This window comes from Lolium rigidum, chromosome 7, assembly GCF_022539505.1.
Source record: "Lolium rigidum isolate FL_2022 chromosome 7, APGP_CSIRO_Lrig_0.1, whole genome shotgun sequence".
Lineage (NCBI taxonomy): Eukaryota > Viridiplantae > Streptophyta > Magnoliopsida > Poales > Poaceae > Lolium > Lolium rigidum.
The window spans coordinates 13,136,173-13,146,796 of record NC_061514.1 but is presented as its reverse complement, the minus strand read 5'-3'; the positions used below and the strand labels follow the sequence as shown (position 1 = coordinate 13,146,796).

The 10,624-nt window shown below is 47.0% G+C and overlaps 1 pseudogene; it reads left to right on the top strand.

Annotated features, from left to right (window-relative positions):
- The first annotated feature begins 7,753 nt into the window (after positions 1 to 7,753).
- Positions 7,754 to 9,941, top strand: LOC124670915 (annotated as a pseudogene).
- The last annotated feature ends 683 nt before the right edge of the window (positions 9,942 to 10,624 follow it).

The following is a 10,624-nucleotide window of genomic DNA, read 5'->3' as shown; positions in this document are numbered from 1 at the left end:
ATATGGAAGGCGGATCCGTGACGTGCACGGCAAGACATTGTACCGTAGTTAGGCTATCTGTAATCCGGCTAGGACTCTCCATGTAAACCCTAGATCCGTGCGCCTTTATAAGCCGGATCCTGGGAGCCCTAGAGGCACAACCACAACTCATTGTAACAACGCGAAAGCGCCCCGTATAATTCCGCACAAGCAGCAGTAGGGCCCCGTCATCGTGCGGGTGTTCCGAAGCCGGGTAACTCGCGTACCACCGTCCCGTGTGCACTCCGCCCTATGGCCCCTACTTCTTCTCCCCTCGTGAGGATCCCTCCTCCGAGGTACCGTCGATTAGGCAACGACACCGCCTCCTTTCTTTCTCGCGTGCCGCCGCATGAGCTTTGCTTCCTTGCGGTCCGCGTAGAACCGTTGAAGCCGGGGGCGAGCGGGAAGTACCACACAACTTTCCGAGGAGCTTTCTTCTTCCCTTTCTTGTACCGTTCAGCTTCACACACAGACATTTGGTCTTGTCCATGTGCTCCTTGCGATACATGATACAGTCGTTGATGCAGGCGTGATACTTTTCGTGGGGTAAGTCGAGAGGGCACGTGATTCTCTTGGCCTCGGCTAGACTACCGAGACACGTGTTCCCGGCAGGAAGGAGATCTTTCACGTATTCCGGATGTCGTCGACGCTTGTGTCCGTCCATCCGTGTTTCGCCTTCATCTCGCAGCACATCGAGAGCTACTCTCAAGCGAGACTCCCCAACCCGCGACCTGAGTCGTACAACGGAGTATTCGAGTCTATCTCGAGTTGCTCAAGCTTTGATTTCCGCTTGGCGCCTTTCGTCTTTTCGAGAAGCAGATCTTGAAGATGAGGGTCCCGCACGACTGAAGCTAGCGGCACCTCTTCGTCGTCGTCAAGGTTATTGTCGTCGTCAAGGTTATTGTCGTCGTCAAGGTTATCGTCATGTGCGACAAACTCTTCATCGTCATCAGTATCATGATGCCCTCCTTCTTGCCGGCCATTTTTACCACCTGCCGCCGTCGCCCCATTGACCTCCGCGCCATCATCACTCATCCATTGAGTGTGTCCATGCATGAAACCATTAGTGAGCAGGTGCCCCTGCAACTTGCCTGAATACGGGTCAAACCATTTCCCTCGTTTGCATCTCCGGCACGGACACAATACCTCCGTGCGGTTATTTTCATACATGTCGATGATCGCGTGTTTCAGATATCTCATCACGATGCTTTCACTCATCTCGATAACCATTATCGCCTGCATGGTAAGATTACATAATTCATTAGAACCATGCATCCGTCGGTAGTTTTCACGGAAAATTTCGGCATGACCTTCCTACACGGTAGGACATAGGAGCGCCAGAAATGTGCCGAAACGGAAACTTGAAGAATCAACATTTCGGCGCAACGTTGGCAACTCATTTTCAACGCCAACACACACACAAGCACAAGCACAACATATATATATGCCACACACGAGAGCTTTTCTTCAAATGTCCAACATACATCGATTTCATTCCTTAATTTGTTCATTAATCACCTATTTGTTTGATATATTCGTCGATAAGATCGAGACGACGCGCCGCGACAATGGCGTATGGAAGCCGACTTTCTAGATCTAGATCTAGATTGAGCGGTCAATGCGGGATAGTAGATCTAGATCTACATAGGGGGATGTGGGAGATGCATGTAGGAAGGGAAGATTTGCTCAAAAAATTTGATTTTGTTTGGTCAAATTGGTGAAATTGGGGATAGAAATGGGCAAAAATGAGCTGGGTTGGGAGAAGGCTCGGGTTTGTGTGGAGAAGTGGAGTGTAGTGAGTGTGTGAGTGAGTGGGCTGGTTGGTGGCTGAAATAACTCGCCAGGTTATTGCCAGGCGCACCTGGACCATGGTGCGCCGCATCATATACCCCTTTCGGCTATATCACCCCCGGGCCAGGCCCAAGAATCATTAGCCGGCGCACCGGCCCAGGGGTGCGCCGGCAATAGGCATTCTTCCACCGGCGCACCACCGGGCCGGTGCGCCGGCAATGATTCTTGGGCCTGGCCCGAACCGGCCGGGGCCGTGCCAGGAAATAGCGCCGGCGAGCCTTTCCCCGAGGCGCGCCGGCTAGCAGCCCTTCATCGCCGGCGCGGCTGAAATGTGGTGCGCCGGCAATCATTTCCACCGGCGCATGCACAAGGTGGTGCGCCGGCACAACTTGCCTCCACCTATAGGCTTTTCCCTAGTAGTGAATGTTGCATCACGGGATTCCATAATAGTGTCTGGGTCTCTAGGGTTATCCCAGGTCCGTCGATGGCCATGATCGAAGTGATCGATCGAACATGGCCCCCGATTTCAAGAGGCCCCCAAATTCCTGCAGCTTCGTTTTTGTTTCCTCTGTTGTTTTGCTAGTGTGGCCCAAGCCCAGCAGGTCACGATCAATTCCCGAAAGAAAAAAAAGCTCTTGTCGATAAGTTCCCAGTTGATTTGTCTCCTGATCGTTTCCTTCCGTTCCGCGATCGTTTTTCTTTCTGCCTGGTGCGCGTTGTTAACTCGTGCCGCCGCTGTGAGGTTCAGTGGTCAAGGTCTCAAATCACAAAGAATCAAGGTAAGATCGCTCATCACTACAAGCCTCCTGCCTGCAACTCGTGGACCTAGTAAAGTAGTCATGTTAAATTATTTTGTCAATTTATTAATTTGTGAAACAGGTTACTCCCTCTGTCCCGCTTCATAGGGCTTGCGTGTATTTCCAGATCCTAAATTTAACATGATAATACAATATTTATTTTACAAAATATGTATCACTAGAAAGCTTATATATTTTAATTTCTAGTGATATAATTTTTGTGTCGTACAATTGCTATTATGTTGGCCAAATTAAGAACCCAGGGATACACTTAAGCCATATGAACTGTAGCGGAGGTAGTAAATCATGAGTAAAACAAAGTGTCTATATGATGATGCCGAAAAGAAGAAGAATGATAAGGGAGCGACCCACTGGATCCTCCTAGTTGATGCCCGATCTTTCATAGCGAGAACATGGGGTAGAGATTCCTCCCAACAACACGGAGAAGAGGGAACGAATCCAGCAAACAACGGATCGACGAACGATACGCCTCAAACCAAGAGCTAGATAATCCTTGATGAACACAAGAACCTTCGCAGCGGATATAATAGATAACGGCAGCTCCGTACCCCCGGAGGGATGATACACGTGATCACACGCAATAGGGAAACCCTAATCTTTTAGACTAAACTTGTTCTACCTAAACCCTAACCGTGCCATCTCCTTATATGAGAGGGAGAGCTGGCCGGCCCCCTTATTGGGCCTAACCTAGTTCGACTTGGACAGGCCCAAGTCAAACAGACTCTATTAAAACCCTAGATGGCCCACAGCATGACCTGGCTACATTATTATCTCCTAATAACAAGATTATAATAAACTACTGGTACAACCTTAGACCCAAATATCATATCAATGGCTGTCCTAGAGTACCAGGCCCGGATATCCATATCAGATAAGGGAGCGACCCACTGGATCCTCCTAGTTGATGCCCGATCTTTCACAGCGAGAACCTGGGGTAGAGATTCCTCCCAACAACACGATGAACGCAGCCTGGAGAAGAGGGAACGAATCCAGCAAGCAACGGATAACCAAGAGCTAGATAATCCTTGATGAACACAAGAACCTTCTCAGCGGATACAATAGATAACGGCAGCGCCGTACCCCCGGAGGGATGATACACGTGATCACACGCAATAGGGAAACCCTAATCTTTTAGACTAAACTTGTTCTACCTAAACCCTAACCGTGCCATCTCCTTACATGAGAGGGAGAGCTGGCCGGCCGGCTCCCTTATTGGGCCTAACCTAGTTTGATTTGGACAGGCCCAAGTCAAACAGACTCTATTAAAACCCTAGATGGCCCACAGCATGACCTGGCTACATTATTATCTCCTAATAACAAGATTATAATAAACTATCTGGTACAACCTTAGACCCAAATATCATATCAATGGCTGTCCTAGAGTACCGAGCCCGGATATCCATATCATCTCTCCCCTTCTTCAAGAAGCGTTGTCCCCAACGCGTGAGGGTCTTCCTGGAAAAGGTGACGTGATATGAACATGACACGTCCTCGCCGTCCTCAAGTCTTGCTTGCCTTCCACACCATATCCTCCCTCGCGGCCTTCTCGACTTGATACAGCACTTGGCGCCTCCTTTCTTCTCCACATGAGCTTGGCCTTCGGCGCCAATTCCTTCTTCTTGCTAGGTTTTGATGGACCCTTGTGTCGCTGCACATGACCCTGCACAAGATATGTAATTCCTGGGCCACAGAGATGTCTCACACGTCCATCCTTGCCTCGATGCATCCGCGGTGTCGCGGAAAACTGGACAGTACTCCTAGCACGGTAGTGCCGCTGCCCACCATCTCCACTGACGCGCTCGCCTCCCACTCCTCCCACGCGCATCTGCGCCATATGTACTGACACACCATCAACACAAACATCATCAGTCTGTATACTAGCATCAACACAAACTGGAACTGTAGCACATGTCTGTAACATCCACATCAACAACAAGTGTAGCTTCATCCGGCTTGTCACCAACAAGAACCGGCTTGTCATCTACGAGCATAGCTGAAACATCACCAATATCAATGCTCGGAACATCATGCACCTCTTGCTGCACTTTAAGCTTGTGCAACTTCTCTTTACGCACCACTAACTCCACATCGGACTTGATATGATCATCACCCATAGGCTTCAAAGTCCGCTGTTTGCCACCATGCATAAAAGAATAGGTATTTGCTCGCCCAGCATGTGTCACATTGCGATCATACTGCCAAGGACGCCCAAGTAGCAATCCGCACACCTCCAGTGGCAACACATCGCAATCGATCTCATCAACATAATCATCAACTGTAAATGGCACACGCACCTTATAAGTAATCTTCAGCATACCACAGCTATTCAACCACTCACGACGTTTAGGTTCAGGAAGACGCCATGTAGACAACCCCAACGCTGTCACCATCGCCTTGCTAATGCCATTAGTACAGCTACCACCATCAACCATCAACTTGCAAGCCTTGCCCTTGATAAAGCACTGAGTCTGAAACAAACTCCACCGCTGACCCTTGTCAACTGTTTTGCAAGCATCATCTTGTACCCTCTTAAGTTGCATATTCAGCCCGCTCAATGGTACATCCTCTTCAACAGTCACAGTAGTGCTCTTGGTATCAGAGCCAGGTTTCCTCTCCTCAGAAGATAGCACCTTGTCCTCGGTGACTGTTGGTAGTGGAACAACCGTCTTAATAGGAACTATGCACCTGTCCACTGCCCGCCTTACCTCTGCCAGGCACTTGTTCACTTCCTCCAATGCATGCCCAACTCCGGATGACTGCTTACGATCCTTCAATGGTAACCCGAAACCACCACGAAGAAATTTATTGAAGTCCGCCCAAGTATAAGCATACTCGCCTCTATCAACGGCATTACACCAATATATGTCCAACTCCTCATCCACACGCCGGTGAGCGAGAATGCGAGCATCATAACCGATGAACTTCCCTTTGTAGCGATGACATCGTTGGAAACCTAATTCCATGTACTTCTCCCAATCCTCGGCATCTGCTCAATTGTCGCGTCACGGCGTAAATACCACTTCAGTTCTGACACGGGACGCGTTACTCCCTTCCGAATGTCAAGGAAATCATTGAAGATATAACCGGACTTCGTGCCACGCGAACACCGTATGCCCTCTACATCGTCGCAAAACGAAGCAACAACAGCAGTAGCATCAAGCAGCATCGCCGGAGAAACAGGAGTAGCAGTAGCTAGTATAGCCGAAGAAGCAACCGCAGTAACAGGAGAAACCGCCGGAGGAAAAACCGCAGCAGTCTGAGCCAGCCTGGCCCAGGGCCCGGTTAGACCGGCCTCCAAATCGGCCAGCCCGGTCCCTCGCCCGGTTGACCGGCCGCCAACCGGATGCGTCGTACCGGAACACAATCGGACGAATTTTTGCGAACTTCCCGGTTTGCCGCCCGGTTGACCGGATGCCACGCCGGCCGGCCCGGTCACTGGCCCGGTTGACCGGATATCATACCAGATTTTTCCTGGTCGCGAAATTTCGTCTTCTTCCCGATTCTGGTCGCGATTTTTCGCGATTTTGACCTCCGAAACAGCCATGGATGACCTCCAAACTGCTCCAAACAACGCCAAACTTCCTCCAACCAACCTCCTTCGACCGAGAGCTAAACTCCTCCGATCTTAGAGCTAATCTTCTCCGATGCAAACCGATCAAAGAGATCGATCAACAACACCTCGCAGTGAGCAACCCAGAAAGCTGATACCACATGATAAAGGAGCGACCCACTGGATCCTCCTAGTTGATGCCCGATCTTTCACAGTGAGAACCTGGGGTAGAGATTCCTCCCAACAACACGATGAACGCAGCCTGGAGAAGAGGGAACGAATCCAGCAAGCAACGGATCGACGAACGATACGCCTCAAACCAAGAGCTAGATAATCCTTGATGAACACAAGAATCTTCGCAGCGGATATAATAGATAACGGCAGCGCCGTACCCCCGGAGGGATGATACACGTGATCACACGCAATAGGGAAACCCTAATCTTTTAGACTAAACTTGTTCTACCTAAACCCTAACCGTGCCATCTCCTTATATGAGAGGGAGAGCTGGCCGGCCGGCCCCCTTATTGGGCCTAACCTAGTTCGACTTGGACAGGCCCAAGTCAAACAGACTCTATTAAAACCCTAGATAGCCCACAGCATGACCTGGCTACATTATTATCTCCTAATAACAAGATTATAATAAACTACTGGTACAACCTTAGACCCAAATATCATATCAATGGCTGTCCTAGAGTACCAGGCCCGGATATCCATATCAAAGAAAAGACACAGAATAGATGCAAAAGGCGAGTCTCGAAATGGTGTTCAAGATAGATTTGCAGTGAACGAGTCTCAAATAAATTCTGAAATCAAACTCCAGTTGCTAATGTTGATTGAAGATTAATCATTGAAGATATTATTTCAAGACACTAGAGAGATGATGCTTTTTGGTAGAGCTTGAGGTTCGTTTTACTACTTTAGTGCTATATGTACTCTTTTAGAATGAATATTTGATATATTTTTGAATATTGTACAGGATAGCATATTCTAAAATGCATGATTTCTCTTTACTAGTTTCTGAGTTTTGAAATAAAATAAGGCCTTATTTTATAAGTCGCACCGGGGCCCCAAAAATCTGGAGACGGGGCTGGGTTATCCAATGCTCCAAATATAACATCCTAGTTCAATCAGTGAGTTGGTGCAGATGAGCCTATCATACTGTTGTTTGCAGTGAAATGAAATCAACTGATTGGTTGCGACCGTCATGTAAACCTCAGTTCCATACATCAAAACATGCCTGCCCTTCTACAAAACCAAGTCGTACCACTGGTACTTTCATGGGCAAGAATACGACAAAATCATAGCTGGATTGTTTCCCCAAATCAAGTATCCGGCATTTTCATAAACGAGATTTTACGAGGCAATTATCATTTAAGGACCAAGTACCAACAAACTAAAAGGCACTGTAACAAATATACATGCTTTACAAAACGTATATCTAACATGGATGATGTGTAGCTACTACCAAAAGGTGAATTTAGTTGCTGAATTAGCAACGAACTTTTAATGAGAAAAAAAAATGCACTATAATGACAGGCAAGAGTTTCACTTACAGAATGTAGAAAACGGATAAATCATGGAAGTAGGTGCAAACTCTCCCAGCATTTTCAGCGTATGGTGGCGCAAGTACATCAAGAGCAGCGTATGGTGCAAACTCTCCAACGAGGGAAACGCGTATGCTGGTGAGAGCCGCAGTAGGTTTTGGTCCCTGCTCGTCAGGCTGCGTGTAAAATGCAGATGTCTGACATCGCTTCTGCTCTCTGCCTGGCAGCGAAGAACAAACGCTATGCAGAGCCCGGACGAACAGTTTCTGCAGCTCTCCTTGGAGGAGGGAGAAGGCGATGGCACGGTGAGCGGTATCAGCGAAAGCGTGCTGCAGGATGTGAAGAAGAGCGCGATCGAGTTGCTTGCAATCAGGTCAGGACTGGTAGACTAAGTCTCTGAAACCCTGCTTAGGAGCTATGTTATTAGCTGTTTATCTAGCGAATAACTGAATATTCCATAGATGACGCATGCAACTGAATTTGGCGCTACAAGTCTTGCGTGAACATTGTGAATATCTTGCTTTGCTTGTTAATCTTACACACTGAGATAGTGTGGAAGTGGAACCTGGCAAGAGTCAGTTGTAGGGAATATAGAAATTAGGAATTTCTGTTTAGAGCAGTTAAACTTCTATTCTGGTCAGTCATGATTCATTTGGAATGGTCAGGAACAGGAAGCCACATTAAAGGGCTCTTCCCAGTGCTGAAAGCTCCTACACATTGTGGGGGTGTGGCGAAGGGTATTTCTAGGCAGCCTGTCCCTTGCTTTCTATTATGCAAGGAGGCTGATTCAAAATGAAGGCACATTATGACAAGATATTGTAATTTTTCGATAAAGATGACAACATATTGTATACCAGTTGGCTGCATAATATCTTCTACTTGTCAATTTATTGAGTACCATACAGAGCGTAGAGGAATTTTTTGTGCTACAGATTGCATTCACTGGAATTTACTTGTATGGTTAGCGTCTTGTGTACCGCTGTTGAAACTGGATGCTGAAATATGTCTTCTTGTTTATCTTGAGCAGAGCATACACTGTTTCTGAGCTTAGGAAGAAACTATGTGGTAAGAATTATTCTGTCGATACAATTGATTCTGTGATTGCTGATTTCAAGTCAAGGTGAGACTCCTGTTGAATATGCTGGCCTGGATTATCATCATAGTTGAATCAACTAGCATATAAATGCAAATACATGGGACTCTACTTGCTCACCATTGCTCACACATGGTGATGAACTGATGATTATCTGTATTCTATTGTTAAAACTTGCATATGAGAAGGCTCTAAAACTGGACTGCACTCGATTGATATTACTTTTGCATGTGCAATACCTGTACTACATTAACATGTCTTTTCTATTATGTCTCCTTGCTTTTGCTTTTGCTTTTGTTATAACATCTTGTTCATTTGTTCCCAAAGAGGTCTGTTGAATGACGGTTATTATGCGGAATCATTTTCACGATCCCGGTGGCAATCATCAACCTGGGGTCCAAGGCGAATAAAGCAGGCTAGTATTTTTTTCCCCTCTTCTCTCAAGACGAAACATTCTACACCCTGTCACTTTTTTTACTGGTCCGTCATAATGGGTTAGCATATGTGTGTATAAACTCCCTATGAATCATTCAATATCATCTTCTAAATGTCAACTACTGCGTTTTTCTCCTTTCCCTAAATCCCAAACCCGCGCCTGATTGCCAGCTAAGTCAAGGGAAACTAATACTGTGAAAGCCTTCCCGTTGAAACTAAGCAAATAAAACAAAATTGTACTATTACGACTATGTGGTTGCCAGAGCCTAGAGCACAGATCCCATTCTGCATCAATCATGTGCTTAATTTCATGGAGATGTTGCGACCATTCATTGAATTTCTACAAAAATAGTTTCATATCAATTACATCATGAATATGAAGAACATTATCTGCTCATTTTCTTATCAGGCACTTCGCCAAAAAGGTGTGCCAGAGGCCGAGGTGGACCAGGCGACAAGGAGTGTGTTCCAGGACGTCCAGGGCGATGAAGAACAGACGAGACATGGGTTCTCCAAAGCTTCCATGGACCATCTCTTTGCTCAAGCCTCCAAGCAGTGGCAGCGAGGGGGGAGCTTGCCCCTGGAGAAACGGCGCGCGTGCACGCATTGTGAGGTGGCTTCAGTACAGAGGGTTCAACTGGGACGTGACCAACAACATCATCAGGAAGCTGGAGGCGCAGCATCCTCCCTGACCCGAACCTTCTGCTGTATATTGTTTCTGTTGCGAGTTAGTCTGGCAAGTGTCTGCTGCTATGCCTCTGTCTACTCTATCATGTTTTCTGCGGATGCACATCATGTTTTGAGCTGAACATGGTATTTGAATATATAATTACCATATGCATTTTCTCTCTCCAAAATCGTTCTAGAAATGTTTGCGCCATTTTCCGGTGAGTGGAGCTGCAGCATATGTTCTGCTTTGCAGGTAGCAGAGTTCACTGCTTGCTGTTACAAATTCAAAATACAGGTGTACACCATGGAGTGTAGAATCAACCCAGCCTGTACAGTATAGTCTATCTGTGCGAACGTAGAATACATGCTTGACCAGCTAATAGTATCTGGCGCTTAATACACTACCAACCAACTTCACAAATACAACTGTAATCCAAAATAAAAATCCAAATACAACCATGAATTCGCTGGTGCCTTTATATGTTGGGTGCCCGGCCATGTAGATCAATCAGATTTCATCCTTCAAATAGTTCTCCCAACATCTCCTCCAAAACGGCAGGACTATCAACGTGCTTTTGTAGCTTCGGGTTCTCCTCCAGGCAGTCGCGGTACACTGAGATAACTCTTTTGGCTATGCTTTCCCGCAGCAAGTTCCGGATATGAGGCTCCGGAACCTTCCAGAACATCTGATCCTGGTAAGTTTCGC